General features: G+C 39.4%; 1 protein-coding gene across 1 annotated transcript in view; it reads left to right on the plus strand.

Moving 5' to 3' along the window:
• zfhx3b (zinc finger homeobox 3b) overlaps positions 1–17,356 on the plus strand; it is a 541,496-nt gene that overhangs the window by 60,133 nt on the left and 464,007 nt on the right. The gene's annotated exons all lie outside the window — the stretch shown is intronic.

The following is a 17,356-nucleotide window of genomic DNA, read 5'->3' on the forward strand; positions in this document are numbered from 1 at the left end:
AACTTTAACCATCTCACCGTTCGGTGACTGGTAGTTCAGTGGCCTATGTGTCTACTGTGGAATCTGCAGTTGGGTAAAAGCAGTGGAAATAAGAGACCCTCAAAGTAGATTGTTGTTTAACACTTTGTAGTCTAAGCGTACATGTGCATCCTTTTGTTGAGTTAAAAACCTCTTGAGTTAGCATGCCGTTTACCACTTAGAATGGTAGTATTTACTTTGTGAATGTTTCAAATGCTGGCGGTCTATTTTTAGAGCTAGTATTAGACCCTAAGACCATAAGACATAGGAGCAGAAATTAGGCCATTCAGCCCACCGAGTCAGCCCTGCCATTCAATCGTGGCTGATAAGTTTCTCAACCCTAATCTCCTGCTTTCTTCCTGTAATCCTTGAACCTCTTGATACTTGAGAATCTATTCATCTCCATCTTAAATAAATTCAGTGACCTGGCCTCCACAACTTTCTGTGGCAGTGAATTGCAGAGATTCACCACTCCCTGGGTGAAGAAATTTCTGTTATAAAGGGTCTTCCTTTACTCTAAAGTAGTGCCCTTGGGTCCTAGTCTCTCTTACCAATGGAAACATCTTCCCAACATGAACTCTGTCCAGGCTATTCAGTATTCTGCAAGTTTCAATTCAATTCCCCCCCTATTGCATGATTAGTGGCCAGTGAAATCTTAGTTTGTGAAATAGAGTCAGGTCAAATACATTTATTCTCACTTTTTAAATTTGAGAGATGTCTGTTAAGAGGATAATGGTGATTTGCCTTCTTGAACTGCTGCAGTCTATCTGATGCAGTGCTGTTCGGGAGGGAGTTTTAGGTTTTTGACCCAGGGCAGTGAAGAGGCAATGACATGGTTCCAAGTTAGGATGGTGAGTGACTTGGAGGAGAGCTTGAAGGTAGTAGTGCTCCCATGTGTCTGCTGCCCTTGTTCTTAATGGGAATGGTCATGGGTTTGGAAGCCTCAAGGAGGCTTGATGAGTTGCTGCAATGCATCTTGTAGATAATACAGGTAATTGAAACCTTGTACTTGGGGCTCATTTGTCACCTCCCAAACTCACACCTCCTCACCCAGTCAAGCCTTAAAGACATAGTTAGAATTTGAACGGACATTATTTAATAGTGCCATAATTTTATGGAATGGAAGTCAACGAAGTTCATGGAGGTGGTGTTACTGACCACATAGCTGTGATGATGGAAATAGCATTCCATTGCAATTACAAACATACGGATCTTCAAATAGGTAAATCAAAGGTGTGATTTATTCCAGTTTTTATCTAGAAATTCTCTTTGAAAATCTGTCAGCAAAATCTGGATGGCATTGTATTTGCTCATCTAACTCCAACAAGAATTGGAGCTCCAGAATCTGAAGAAAGATAGATTGAACATTTTTTTTCTCAGCAGAGAAAAGGCCAATAGACATTATCTTTTTTTAAGGCTGAGTAGCTTGAGTAAATGAGTAGCTGCACAAACGCTGTTTAAGTTGAACTAACGGCATAGAGCTGGAAAGCACGCGTTTCACATTAAAAACTTCAAACAATAACAATTTTTTCTCCCCAGTTTTACAGATATGTGGTACAGATTTGCAGCTGAATAGTTAGTATGCTCATTAACTGATTGGAGACCATATTAGATGAGTATTAAATAAGTATCTGTTCAGGAAAGGGAATGGAGGCTTATGTAGGTAAATACAGTTCGTACAGTGTATACAATTTGTAGGAGCCCAGAGCCCATCATGTTTCACAAAGAGAAGTCTTACATCAAGGATGAGCATCAGCCTGCATTGTAGGATCAAATGAAAATTTTTGTGCGTGGTCTGTGGAAGTGCAAACTGGTTTGTCTAACTGGCTTCTCTTCTGTTGCTTTTGTTTGACGTTGCTCAGATTGGTTGATGTTTGAAACCTGCACCCTCCATTTTCGATAGAAACAAAACATAGGCAGGATTTTTATCATGATGGAGACACTCTCAACTATAGCAAAAATGGCTGCAGATGTCTGAAATCCTAAGTCCTTTCCCCGAACCCTCTAATTTTCATGGTGTAGTGTGTGTGGCTCATGGAGGCAGTCGGGCATTTAATTAATCAGCTTCCTCCACTGAGGTCGGATTTTGGAGTCCTTGCTGTCTGGAACCCGGAGTATGGAGATTAGACCTGGTGAGAGCAGAACTTTCTCGGTGCATTTCTTTGGTTGTACAGGATACCAATATGAAGAGCTGAAATACTCCTGTGAATGTAGTCCCAGAACACATTGGCTTTGTGGGTCAAGCATACATTGGATTTGGGTTCAATAATTCTTTTCCACATGGTGGTCAAGAAAACTTTGGTAGGAAGCTTTGGAGAATTTTGGAATTGTTCCTTGTGGGCAAAGTTGTGTGTATAAAGTGCGTGAACCTTCTTGGAACTGTTCAGCTTGTCAAGGACTGTCAAGAAACATCAAAAGCTGTCATGCAGTCTTGACCTGTCTGGAAGTGGCACAACCTGCTAGGAAGTGTTGAGAACCATCAAGAGTGCTAAGAGCTATCAAGTAGTCGCACAAGCTATCAAGAAGGGTCAACATGTTAGGAAATGGCAGCTTGTCCGACCTGAGTTCCCTTCCAGACTGACTACCTAGACCAAGTGATGGCAGCCATTTTTAAAATTTAAGGTCACAGAGCCCTTAAAGTCACTATATTAAACTTGATTTTTTTTAAAACCAAAAGTATTATTTTTCATTCCATTTCTGCTTCTCCCAATGCTTGTATTATGTTTACCCAGATTTGCTAGCAATGTTGAGAACTACTATTATCAATTGAATTACCTCTAAATTATATTATCTGCTTCAGACAAAAACATTGGCCTCTCTACTATACCTAGACAATATCTATAGTACTATTTATAAGTACATCAGAATTTGTAACAACCAGATATCCCTAATATTAAATCATAGTGGTTTCTTCAAGCAAGTAACTTTTCTGTCCAGGTGATACATTTTTTATGACATAAACTGGACTACAATGGTTATATTAAACTCTAATCCTGTCTCCATTTAAGGGTGGTGCCATTTGATAACCTATACAGTTTGTTAGTGTACACAATTGAGTTAAAGATTCCATTTAATTAAATTGGGAAGTTGTTGATTATAAAGAAAAGAGTGATTGTCTGCAACATTTTGTAATCAGTCAAGATGACCAGAAGGACAGATTTGTTCATTTAGGGAGTGAAAAAGACCAACCCACAGATTATATTGCTTTACTTCGGGCAGCAGTTTCATGAATTTGGTTAAATTAGACCAATTAAGATTGTTGTAATCCTATCCAACTTGAACTCTCCACACCATTTTCATTGAAATTCCTTTTCTATTTTTCAGTTTGTGAATGGATATTTTCTTAACCAACCTGTTCCGAGGTGTTATTGCACACCTCAAGAGTAGATAAGACTTGAACCCAGACCTCTTGTTCCAGGGGTAGGGACCCTGTCACTGTAACTAGAGCAGTTTCTTTTTGTAGTGTGAAAATATAGTCTACGTCACCAGCTGGAAATAGATATTGTGCAATAATATGAAATGAAAAGTATACATTTTGCAACTTGTACCCATGTTTGTGGACTTGTGAATTCATGCAATATGTTGACGAATTCTGTGTTTGTCTGGGTAACACAATTCAAAAGAATATAAAGTGTATCTTTTTATCGTTTCTTGTGGTCATTGGTTCACACCATTGTTGTCAAAGCTGTGATTAAAAATTAAATTTAAGCTGGTCGTTGTACCTATGGAGATTAAAACAATTTATATTAAAATTGCCAAAATATATTTACCAACATTGTGTGAGCTTTGTCACAGTCTGGTTAGATTTTAGCTTGACATGTATGGGCTTCAGTTGTTCTCTTATGCCCTGGACTAATGTTAAATTTCTCTTGGGTTTTCTTATATATAGCTGGAACTGGATTTGTTCACCACCTTCATTCAGCTTTTTATTTATGTTTTTAGTACAGTATTGTATTTTTGGGAGAACAATAATTCAACTTGAGCTGTTAGATATCAAATCATTAACATTACTTATTCATTCAAGCCTTTTTTAAAATTTCAAAATATTTGCTTTAGATGTTCCAGTATACTGTAATCTTTAAAAAATAGTGGTAAATCATCATTCTCCAGTTGTTCAGGTTACCGCTCGTGTTATACAGGCACTAAAGTGTATAAAATGGAAGCAAGTGAACTATATTTGGGTTGCTAATGGAAATAGTATTTTAGAATATTGAGGATGAAGTTACATATTCTAGTTATCCTGTAATCAAATGCGCTGACTGCAGTAGATCCCTCCCCCAGCATAAGGTAGCTGTTCAAAAATGTACAATAAAATCTCAACAAGTCAAATCACAGGGGATTCTGTGCTCATGTTAAACAGCTTTGAAATAGCTGAGGAGGCTCCTATGAAATGCAGTTTGCCTGCAAATATGCTACAAAAAAACAAATGAAAACACACTGACACAGTGTTCCAGCAATGACAAACTTCAGTTGTGAGGATAGGTCCAGGGAGTTGGAATGGCTGTCATTTGAGAGAAAAAGACTGAGAGGAGATTTGATGGAAGTTTTCAAAATTCTGACCGGGCAGGATGGAGTAGATAGAGAAAAGCTGTTCCTGCTTGTAAGAGAAGAAAGAAGAGAGCAGAGATTTAAAATGAGTGTAGGCAAAGCAAGGGTGATATGAGAAAAAAAAAGTTCACACAGCGAGTTGTTAGGGTGTGGAATGCATTGCCTAGACACTTGGTGAGGGCAAGTTCAATTGAGTCATTCAAGATGGCTTTTGATGATTATTTGGATAGAAGTGGTGTGTAGGCAGGGATAGGAAGAAAAGGCAGGATGTTGGAATCAGTAATAGAACTGGTAAAGCCAGCATGATCTCTTTGGGCATTGTAACAATTCTTTGATTCTGTGTCATTGTAAATATGTGAAAAAATTATTATGTTTTGTTCAAACCTTACAATGACCTGACCCTCTACAGTAAAAGGTATTGAAAAGCGTTAAGACTATGCTTTGGAGAAACTCCGTCATCCTTGTCAGCTTAGCGTGCTGTTCTTGTTTAGTTGTGATACAGTTTGCCATGTTGCCAGTGTCGTCAAACATGTTATCTGTGTTTTTACTCTGTACAGTCTTTGTGGCTTCAACTGGGGAAAAGGCAGATGAGTATGTGGACATTCATCCAACTGTTCAGTCTTTGGCTTCCTCCGGCTGTTTGGTTGAAGAATGTACAGCATTTACTATTACCTCACCCCTCAGTTGCTTTAAGCAGTACATGATATTGAACACCTTGACGTTAATGTCCATGGTTTTCTATGGAATTTCCAGGTTGGTTGGCCATACCCTGCTGCTCCTCATTCTCAGCATTTGGTACATCTTAGCTCATTTGAATCCAGCATGGCGGAAACAATTGGCAATTGTGGCTTCCGTCACCATCTACCACACTTCCTTCATTGCGAATATGGCTTATGGAATGATTAGGCTGTACTGTTGTTTTTTATTGATTGCCTCAGTAAGTTGAAAGCTGGTCTGCCATCTGTAATGATGATAATTCCCCACCCATGCCACTGACATGTCCTTGCCTTGTTTTTCACCATTTCACATCTCATTTTTAAATATTAAAGAACAATCAGGTAAAAAGATCAAACAATACTGTTTGATCTGCATTAAAAGGGTCTCCTGGCATTTTGTAGCCAATCATCAATAGTGAGCTCAGACTTTTCTTAAGCTTGGACTCTTCTCATTGGAGAGAAGGAGGAAGAGAGGTGACTTGATCGAGGTATACAAGGTAGTGAGAGACATGGATAGAGTCAATAGCCAGAGACTTTTCTCCAGGGCAGGATTGACTGGCATGGGGGTCATAGCTTTAAAATATTCGGGGGACGATACAGAGGAAACGTCAGAGGTAGGTTCTTTATGCAGAGAATTGTGATGCATGGAATACGTTGCCAGCGGTGGTGGTGGAAGCAAAATCATTAGGGACATTTAAGCGACTGCTGGACATGCACATAGACAGCAGTGAAATGAGGGGTGTGTAGGTTAGATTATCTTAATTTAGATCAAGAATAATCCTCAGCACAATGTTGTGGGCCGAAGGACCTGTTCTGTGCTGTACTTTACTATGTGTTGCTGTAACTGCCACATCCTCATGGCTGACTGTGCAGAAGACAGTACCGCCTTGTTGGATTGGTGCTGCCATCCATTTATAGTTCGTGTCCTCCTTGTGGCACAGCTTGTTGCTGGGCTGACTCGCGTTGTCTGTAGGATTTCACCAGAAATGGAAACCTTCTCTGTTTTGAATTAACCTTGCCTAACTCCATGCTGGTTGTTCTGGTTATATGACAAGAATGCACGAGTTTGCTTAATCTGGAGTTACCAGTAGGCCCTTGGACTATTCACAGGCATTCATCCATTAGATATCCCATTCTGCCAACATGAATAGCTGGTAGCTTGGCTACCGCTGGAGTTTTGGGTTATTCAAATTTGACTCATCATGATTTCAATACATATTACTTCGGCCTCCTTCACTACTGGAGACATTCTATAAACCTGTATGAGGCTCTTTTAAGATTTTGGTTTTAAATAGATTTAATGGTCAGATATATCAAAACAAAATCATAATTTTAAAATGATCTCAAAGACCACAATGTCTGTTCCAGACATACCGATTTATAAGGTTACAAGTATTTTGGCCTTGTAAAAATATTAGTTAACTAGTCCAGCTGGGGCAGAACCAGCTGTAATTGCAAATATATAATGTGAATGCACACAATTTATTTCTTGTGCAAACACACATACTCTGTGTAGCTATAGAATTTCATCAAACCCTCCAGTGATCAGTAACAGGTGCAATTTATCTCACTTTATAACAGTTTTTATACTGTGTAGTAGGTCATCTAAAATCTATACTGAACAATTTGAATTAGCTTTACCACAGAGAGAGAAAGAGAGAGAGAGAAAGAGAAACTGTCTGCACAAATACTTCTAATAGATACTTATAAATTCTGCAAATAACAGCTATGTTAAAAGGTAAGCACACAGTTGGCATGATATCACTCAGTCATTATTGAATTTAGCATCCATTTGCACCAAACGAATATGATTTGAAAAACAATTGTCCTTCGGGCATAGTATACAGCAGCTGAAAATATAAAGTTGGCAGCTTAATTGGCAAGAATCTACACAGAACTTTCTATGATTATTCATAGCCAGAAATCTTCGGATTTGGGAAGTTGTTTTTGGAAATAATGTAATTTCTCTATTTTATCATTTTTCTTTCAATGCAGAGGCTTCAGCCAACCCTGTCTCAATGGATATGCCATTATTCCAGTTGCATTGTTGATGAACACATGTAATTGGTTAGGCCTATTAACATATTTAATAAGGGAGACTGCCCTGGATGAGTTTTGTTTTGTTTATGTCAGTGGCTTTGTTCAGAAATTAATTCAAAAGGATAGGGTTTGGTGGCTGGAACTTCTTAAATGGAATGTTAATACATTCAGGCTGACAGTCTGTGGAACAGACAAGTTCAAATTTTATGATGACAGGACAATTAAAGGGAAGGCAATAAAGGGAAGTCTTCAGGAAGGCAATATTACCTGAACCTTTAGACACAACCTCACCAAGTTTAAGAGCCAATTTTGTATGTGTAGTGGAACATGGAAACATTCTGTTAAGTAAATCACAATGCACTTTGGTCATATTTTTAGATTCTTCTGGAGAAGAGATGAGTCAACTAGGAATTGCACAAGTGACCTAGAATATGACAGCATAAAGATTTGCAAAAAAGATGTTTTATCCAAAAATGTTGATTTTTGAGCTGTGTTGGAAGAATAACAGAATGGGTTTCTGTTCATGATAAAGTTAATCCAGTTATGGAAGCTGACTTGCATTTACCTACTGCTTTTCAAGACCACTGATATCTCAAAGTGCTAATGACATCATTTTGAAATATTGTCACTGCTGTATGCAGCAAAATGTCAGCTAATTTCTATTAGCAACTTCCCACAAAGAGCAATATGAAAATGAAGTCTTTTTTGTGATGTTTAGCTTACTATATAACTAATGTTGCAGTCAGTGCAATTTTTCCATACTCTGTGAATGATCACGTGATGCTTTGTAACACTGCTGCTTAACTGGGTGGGCAGGTTATGGCTCTGGCGATGAATAATCATTGCGAACTCCTCCACAATCATCTGTGCCTTTCCCATGAAGGTGAGCAATGCATCTGATAGCCAAATCTAGAGGACAGAGCTCAAAGGTGAGAGGGAAATGGTTTCATAAGGACTCGAGGGTAACTTTCTCATGCACAGGCTGGTGTGCATATGGAAGGAGCTGCCACAGGAACTGATGGAGGCGGGCACAATTATGACATTTAAAAGGTATCTGGATGGGTATATGAGTAGGAAGGGTTTAGAAGGACATGGACCAAATGCTGACAATTGGGATTAGGTCAGATTGGGATGTCTGATTGGTGCAGATGAGTTGGACTGAAGTGTCTGTTTCTGTGCTGAATGGCTCAACAGTTTTATGATAATATGCAGTGGAACTGTGAAAATACTGGACTCAGAAAGTCCCACAATTGATCCACATTCTTTGCTGAGCTAGCTGGCTTTAATTAATATAGTAATCACATGCTCTTTGGCTAAAGATTGGGAAAAAGAAATACACCTACTACTGGAAGCTATTAGGTGATCACTGTTAGCTGCCTAAATTATATTTGATGTACTGACTTGAAATGTTATCTCTATTTCTGACCACTCAGATCTCTTGAATATTTCCAGCATCTTCTGTTATTGTCCCAAACATACTGTAATGTACAGAACTTTGGAGGAACTAAACACAGTACTGAGAAGGCTGAAACCATTGTCTTCCATCCCTGCCACAATCTCCATTCCTTAGTCACTAACTCTGTCCCTCTCGCTGGTAACTGCCTGAGGCTGAAATAAAATTTGATCAATTGGTGTCCTTTTTTATCCCAGGATGAGCTTCTAACCACGTGCCTGCACCACCATTAAGCTGGTCTACTGCTATATTTGGAACATTACGCAACATTGCTCCTATGTCAATTCATCTAATGTTGAAATCATCGCCTATTTGTCTCTAGACCTATCCAATACACTCCCAGCTGCAGCTCCCACATTCTACTCTCTGTAAGCTTGAGGTCATTCAAAACTGAGCTGTCTGTGTCTTAATTTGGACAAGGTACCATTCAATCTTGAACTCTTTAGTTGCTGATACCCATTAGCTTAAGCAGTGACTCAGTTTTAAAAATACACGTTGTAATTTTTGAAATTCATTCATGCCCTCACCCTTTCTCACCTCTGTATCTTCCCTAACCCTACAACTCTCCTGAGATTTTACATATTTGCAATTTTGCTCCCTTGAGCTTTCCTGATGCAGGGTGCTCCCACTTAAAATTGGCGTTACGTTCCTGAAAATCGTGATTTTTAAAGACTTGGCTCCTATTGGAATAAATGTTGAGACTGGAGTTAGGTTTCTTTGGGACTTCCTAAGCAGAAAAATAAGTAGAATGTAAGTTAAAATACAAGTAAATTCAAATAAATGGAAAGAAGGCTCGTATAAAAGAGGAACAAATCGTTTTACTTATTGAATCTCCTGCAGGGAACCTTCTTCTGACTGTGGAACTGGTATTAGCAGGGGATTGCAACTAAGGTCTGTGCCAGGAGTTGGAGATCTTGGCTTGTTGGGTTGCTGGCGCCCTAATTTTGTTCCTGGCTGCATTGTGACAGCACCCTAGTGGTTTCCTTTTTGTGGGGCTGCAGTGCCCATCCTTTCTGGCTGCTGCCATTTCCAGGGCTCACTCGGGCTACTGCTTGGTGAGGCCAATCTTTGTGGTGACTGTGGGTCTCGATGAAGTTTGTTTGCCATGCTGTGCTATTGTCTGCAGTCTGCCTGTCGTCTCTGTCTTGCAGTCAGAAGTCTTGAGTGCCCTGTAGGCTGGGAGAACATGAGGGTCTGCTGAGCTCCAGAGTGGCTTGCTGCCCCACTGTCAGGGAGGGTGTGCCTCCATTGTGTCTGAGGGTATGTTGGGCCCAGTGGCAGTCTTTCATGGTGGGGGTGGAAAAAGGAATGCTATTGACCAGCAAATGTGTTGTACGCAGGTGGCACCTCTAGGGGGCATCTTGAGGCTTGTTGGCTGGGTGTCCCGGTGAAGACCTTGGACAGCACTGTGGTATGCAGAGATAGCACAAGTTAGAGGCTCGGAACAGCCTCAAACCTGAGAGTGGCACAGGTCATACCAAAATGGTGCCAATCAGATCAGATGATGTTCTGCTATAAACAGTGTTATAACAAACCTTGTGATGCTGTGCCCAATGAACATTCTGGTCTTACTAAATTACTGGCATTATAGGAAACAAGGTTAAAAGAAGTAACTTTATACGGCGAATCTCTTTATTCATCATTCCACAGTTGGCAGCCCTGTGTTTAGATGCAAAGGCCTTAAGATGTGGATATTCTTCGCTAAGCGTCTACCCGCCCTTCCATGCTATCCTCCTTTAAGACTCCTTAAGACCTACCTCTTTGATCAAGTATTGTATCAGCTTCTCTAATATCTGCTGATGTAGCTTGGTGTCAATTATTTTATTTGATAATGACCCTGTGAAGCTCCTTGGATGCTTTACTGCATTAAAAGTGTTTTACAAATGCATGCTGTTGTTTTTGTTGGAACAGGAGGAAAACCTGTAACCCAATAACTTGTTTTTGAAAAAAGACAAAGTGTAAGGGGAGGATCTATTGATGAGTATCTGCTTTGGAAATGTACAAATGTGATTTGTTGGAATTTGTGGGTTGTAACTTACTGTTGATAGGGTGGTAAATGTACTGTACAATTATATTTACTGACATTTGACACTTAACTTACTCACATGACCTAATTATGCCCTTCATTGACAAATGTAGACGACTGTATGTTGTTGAAGCATTCTCCTTAAAGGGAATGAAATCTGATGTGCTTTCCTTGTTGTTATTTCCTCCATTTACAGTTATCTGGATATAGGATGCTTAATGTCACCTCTATAGTACCATCATTTATTTATTCAGTTGGAAAATGACTTAATTTTTAAAAATCAAACTTAGGTGCTTAACAAATGTTTGTTTTATTTTGAAATTTTGTTGACAGTAAATATTAGATGACAAGGAGGTAAATTACTAGACGTTTTGCCTCGAGGCTTGTATTGTAAAAGTATTCGGAACTACATGATCAGACACTGCCTTATTAGTTCATAACTACTAGGAACAATTTGCATTTAAATAACTGTTAAAATATTCACATTACATATGTCAAGGTGCATTTTTTGTTCATGTACTCAACTTTGGAAATTTGTTATATGCTTAATTGAGCAATTCAATTGGTTTAATGTTTGCGTACGTAACAACAGTCGTTAGACCTCTTAACAGTCTATTGATTATTAACTGCTTCAAGTCACTTCTGAGAAATGTTGGACTGAATTTGCCTCAGGATTGGGAAACCTGAGTAATTTTGTGGCACACAAACTGCACAGCAGACCCATGTGTGATTTGACATGCCAGTTTTGTATCTTCTAACACCAGTGCAATTTGCAAGCTTCACTGGAGTGTGTGAGGAGGTAAATGTGGTGGCCCAGTTATAAGGCATACCTAAGTTCTCCAGCACAGTATCTGAATTCCTAAGAATGTTTCAAGGTCCCCTAAATCTCTCTCTTCATCTTTTTATGTTTCACCCATCCTGCATGTATCATCCAGGTCAACTTAGATGACACCCTAGACAGAATCTATATCCTTTTTGCCCTCTCAAATCACCCATATATACCTCCATGCCATCCACATATCTTTCTTAGCTACTTACCCTGTATGCACTATGTACGGTCTTCCGATTCCATGCTATTGTCAATGGAAAATACTTTACATTCTTTGGGGGGAAATTCACCATCTCATAAAAATCCAACATATCATTGTTGATATAAAAGCTCAAAGGTCTTGAAAAATGCCTATATTACAGAGGAGAAGGAGCTGGATGTTCTAAATCACATAAAGGTGGATAAATCCCCGGAACCTGATCAGATGTACCCATGAACTCTGTGGGAAGCTACACAAGTGATTGCTGGGTCCCTTGCTGAAATATTTGAACCATTGATAGCCACAGGTGAGGTGCCAGAGGAGTGGAGATTGGCTAACGTAGTGCTACTATTTATGAAAGGTCAAAAGGAAAAGCCAGGTAACAATAGACCAGTGAGCCTGACATCGGTAGTGGGCAAGTTGTTAGAGAGCTAATGGACCAAGGAGTGGCAGATGGAGTTTAATTTAGATAAATGTGAGGTGCTGCATTTGGAAAGATAAATCAGGAAAGATAAATCAGAAAGTTAAATCATTCTTACACCCATAGAATGTTGATGTGATGAAACGCATTAGCACTTAATAGTCAGCCAACCATTCAGTATGTCCATTGCAATCCAAACTATATGGTTCTCTCTGGGAAGGGGAAAAATAACAACAGATGCTCATTTCAATTTCAAAAGTAGAGTTCTCATTTCTTTATCCCACTTATACACTTAATGGTAAGGACCTGGAGAGTGTTGCTGAACACAGAGACCTTGGAGTGCAGGTTCACAATTCCTTGAAAATGGTGTTGCAGGTAGACAGGATAGTGAACAAGGCGTTTGGTATGTTAGCCTATGTTGGTCAATGTCTTGAGTAAAGGAGCTAGGAGGTCATGTTGCGGCTGCACAGGATATTGGTTAAGCTCCTTCTAGAATACTGCGTGCAATTCTGATCTTCCTGCTATAGGAAGAATGTTGTGAAACTTGTAAGGGTTCAGATATGATTTGCAAGGATTTTACCAGGGATTGAGCTATCAGGAGAGGCTGAATAGGCTGGGGCTATTTTCCCTGGAGTGTTGGAGGCTGAGGGGTGACCTTACAGAGGTTAATAAAATCATAAGGGGCATGGATAGGGTCTTTTTCCCGGAGTTGGGGGACTCCAAAACTAGAGGGTACAGGTTTACCGTGAGAGGAGAAAGATTTATGGGGCACAGAAGGGGCAACCTTTTCACACAGAGGGTGGTGAGTGTATGGAATGAGCTGCCAGAAGAAATGGGGGAGGCTGGTACAATTACAACATTTAAAAGGCACGTAGATGGGTTTATGAATAGGACGGGTTTAGAGAAATATGAGCCTAATGCTGGCAAATGGAACTAGATTAATTTAGGATATCTGGTCAGCATGGACAAGTTGGACAGGAGGGTCTGTTTCCATGTTGTACAACTATGACTCTGTGACCTGTGTTCCTAAAGGGAGAGAAAAAAGAGTTAACATTTTGTGTTTAGTATGACTCTTCTCTGCACTGTCATACTGGACATTAACTCTGTTTCTGTCTCCACAGATGCAGCCAGACCTACTGAGTTTCTGCAGCATTTTCTCTGCTTCACATTTCAAGCATCTGCAGTATATTGTTTTTTATTATTGTAATTCTCAGGGTTTGTGTCAATAAACCAGGAACTACACTAAAGTGGCAATCTGGTATTATAAATTCTTGAAACTTATTCATGATGTGCTGAATGCAGTAACACTTGATATTCAGCCAACCATTCAATATGTCCATTGCCATCCAAACTATATGGTTCTCTCTGGGAAGGGGAAAAATAACAACAGATGCTCATTTCAGTTTCAAAAGTAGAGTTCTCACTTCCTGAAATCCAATGGTTTTGCTCTGAAGGCAATCATATGTAAGGTAGCTAGCAGGTGGATTTTTTTTATTTAAGTGTATAGTTTTCCTACAAGTGTAGATTTTTTTTTCCAAGTCTCAAAACCAGTGTTTTTATATATATCAGCCAGAGCCATTTGATTTTGATTTGATTTATTATTGTCACATGTACCTAGGTACCGTGATGTCTTTTGTTTTGTGTGCAGTACAGGTGGGCCAGAGAGTGATAGAACAGAGCGAGGAATTCAAATTTACACAAAATTGTACAAAAAAATCAAATTAGATTTGAAATTTGAGAGGTCCATTCAGCAACAAAGCAGCGGGGATGAAACTATTCTTGAACCTGTTGGTACGTGTGTTTAAGCTTTTGTATCTTCTGCCAGACGGAAGAGGTTGGAAGAGATTATAATTGATGTGGGAGGGGTCTTTGATGATGTTGGCTGCCTTTCTGAGGTGGTGAGAAGTGTAGGTGGAGTCAATGGATGGAAGGTTGGCTTGTGTGATGGACTTGGTTGTGTTCTTAACTCTCTGTAGTTTCTCTCTGTAGTTAAATCACAGTCAAATAGTTGATGGCACAGCCTGAGACGACTTTCTTTCTCTGTTGGAAAAGCACTGTAATCCATGTAAACAAATAAGGCTGTTCAATGTACGGATCAATTTACTTTAAAGGGAAAGATCCCCATAATGATTAGACTGCATTAAAACACCTATCTACATTACAATGAAACCTATAATAATGATATTTCCAGGTATTGTTCCAGGCTCCTCATTGGCCTTTCCATTTTCCAGCAAATAATAATGCTGATTGAGATGAAATCTGAGCTGAAAATGTGTTGCTGGAAAAGCGCAGCAGGTCAGGCAGCATCCAAGGAACAGGAGAATCGATGTTTCGGGCATAAGCTCTGGTTCACCACCCCCCTGCCCCCCCCCCCCCCCTCCTCCCATGCCCCCATGTAGAATGGAAAACTCATGTTGCATATTCAGACAAAAAGGCCAGGGGAGAGTGGCATGGGGTTGGAAGTACACAGGAGAATTCCATTTCTTTCTAACAAGTGTAACCATTCACACACTGAATCACACCTCTATACCCAACAAAAATATATTCGCCACATATACACTGCCTGTTAGGTATATCTAATGTTATAAATGCTTTCTGTTTTCAGCAACATATCTATGTGAGGCATCTAGTCTCATCACATTCTAAGTATCTTCTATTCTGTCAGATTTGATTTCTTTTCGGCCTCTCTCCCTCCCACATCAAGGTGCTTGGAGTCTTGCCCACTTACAGTACAAATTGCTGATGTGAGAAACAAGTTGAAACAGTATTCTCTACATTGTACTTCATGCCTGCAGCTACAGGATCATTATTTTTTATTGTATATCTTTTCTTTCTGTCACCAGTAAATTCAAACTGGAAGTTTTGACTTGGATGTGGATCCAAGGAAATGAAAGCTTCAAATCAAGACTTAAATATTAAACTAATCATGTTTAAAGATAGGTAATCAACACTTATCCTTTTATTTTAAAATGAATCACTGTGAATCATTAAAAGAGAGTAGATAGATTTAGAATAAAAACAAACATACTGTCAATTAACTAAGACCTTAAGGCATAATTAGAACCACAAACTCTGGCACCTTTCCTTTTAAGAAATTTTAGTGAAGTTTTTACTTCTGCACAGAATATACCAGTCCCATGTTTCAAAACTTGTTCAGCAGTGCAGTTGTATGACAGTGGATGTTTATTCATAGCTCATTGGTCGTGTTTTCGCTTCTGAGTTAGTGCATTGTTGGTTCTACCTCTACCCTAGAGTCATGATGATTCTGTTCAGTATCAAGAGACTGTTCACCTGCCATAAGTAGCAGTTTTATTCAAATGAGAGCAGAGAAATATTCAGAGAGAGTCATAGAGTCATAGAGATGTACAGCACGGAAACAGATCCTTCAGTCCAATCCATCCATGCCAAGCAGACATCCCAAATCAATCTAGTCCCACCTGCCAGCACCTGGCCCATATTCATATACCCATCGTGTTTTGAGGAAATCATGAAGTTTTGAAAATGCACAGTATAAAGACTTTCTTACCTGTAAATGTAATCTTTTTTTTTGCTGGGACCATAGACACAGCAGTAGGCCATTTAGCCCCTCACTCCTGTTCTGCTATTCAATGAGATCATGGCTGATCAGTGTCCTGACACCATTTACCTACCTTTGGCCCATTTATCTTAATATATTTGTTTAACAAAAATTTATCAATGTCAGATTTTAAATCTGATCCTGCATCCACAGCTATTTGTGGAAGAGAGTTTCAAACATCTACCACCCTTTATGTTGTCTTCCTTTTCCCTCACTAGTGAAGATCACGCTTTATTTGTGAAGTAGGAATTTTACCTGCTTCAAATACATCAACCTAGACTGTGTGTAACAGTACTGTATAGAATATCTCATCAACTTGTAAATGCACATGACAAATGCATCACTTGATTGTCACTGCTGCACTGAGTAGAATTATTGAACCACCCTTTTGTTAGAAGTCAGGGTAGAAGTGACAGTTGAATTGGTGATCTTGCATTTCATCTCCAGTTTAGTTTTAAGGCAGCAAGGCATCATTAACACAAAAGAGCTTTGTTGAATTCAAGATCTAATCTCATGAGGTTTGCTGAATGATTGGAGAGCAATCTGGAATATCCTTTATGGTGGACACCTCCTTCTTGATACATTTTAGAACTTAGAACATGGACATGGAAAGTGGCACAGATCCTTCGGTCCAATCCATCCATGCCAACCAGACATCCCAAATCATGACTGGTGAGATTTGAAAAAAAAACTGAACTTCATTATACTTTTACCAAAGTAGTAAAAGGGGGCAACACAAGACATAGTAGTGAATGGTAGTCACGGCAATCTTAAACATGCACACTTCGTTCGCCGAATGGAAGGAAAAGCTGGAGAGTCACAGGGGAGACGGTGTGATTTTTCCCAGAAGATGGTTGACATTGTACATTGTGATGTACCCGGGTCCCTCACACACTCCCATGATGGGCGGCTCTAGCCACCAGTTTATGTTATTGTAAATGTCAAGGAGTGTCATGGGGTTGCTGGGCTGAAACAAGAAATGAAGAAAATAAAGGAATGTTCTGCAGTGTGTGGCAAGGTTGTAACTAGTCAGTGAGCAAGGGTTCCAGTGACAAGGAAAGAGATCAAAAGTGTGCTGAAAACCAGAAAATGCCTCAAAAATACACTAAATCAGTTAGCATCTGCAGGATGAACAGACAATTTGCTTTTCAAGTGTGTACCCTTTACTCTGAAATACTAAATGGACAGATAAAATCGAACACCAACTGTACTCATATAGTACCCTTATTGTCACAAGATGCTTTAAAACAAAAGTTGGTACCAGCTACATAATACTGTATTTGGGAAGATGGACAAAATCTTAATTAAAGAGGGATATTTTAATGATTGTGTTCAAGGAGGAAATTATTAATACAATTAGCAACAAAATAAATACGTAAAGATCAGACATAGAATAATCTCGTTCATATCAAAGCATTTGTCCATTAATGAAACAAAGGATGTCTAAATAGTGGAGGAAGTGGTAGTCCCCCTCAAACAAACACGAGGGAATGAAGTGTGAAGGAGGTGCAGAACCTGGAGGCAGGTGT

Source organism: Chiloscyllium plagiosum, chromosome 17, assembly GCF_004010195.1.
Source record: "Chiloscyllium plagiosum isolate BGI_BamShark_2017 chromosome 17, ASM401019v2, whole genome shotgun sequence".
Classification (NCBI taxonomy): domain Eukaryota; kingdom Metazoa; phylum Chordata; class Chondrichthyes; order Orectolobiformes; family Hemiscylliidae; genus Chiloscyllium; species Chiloscyllium plagiosum.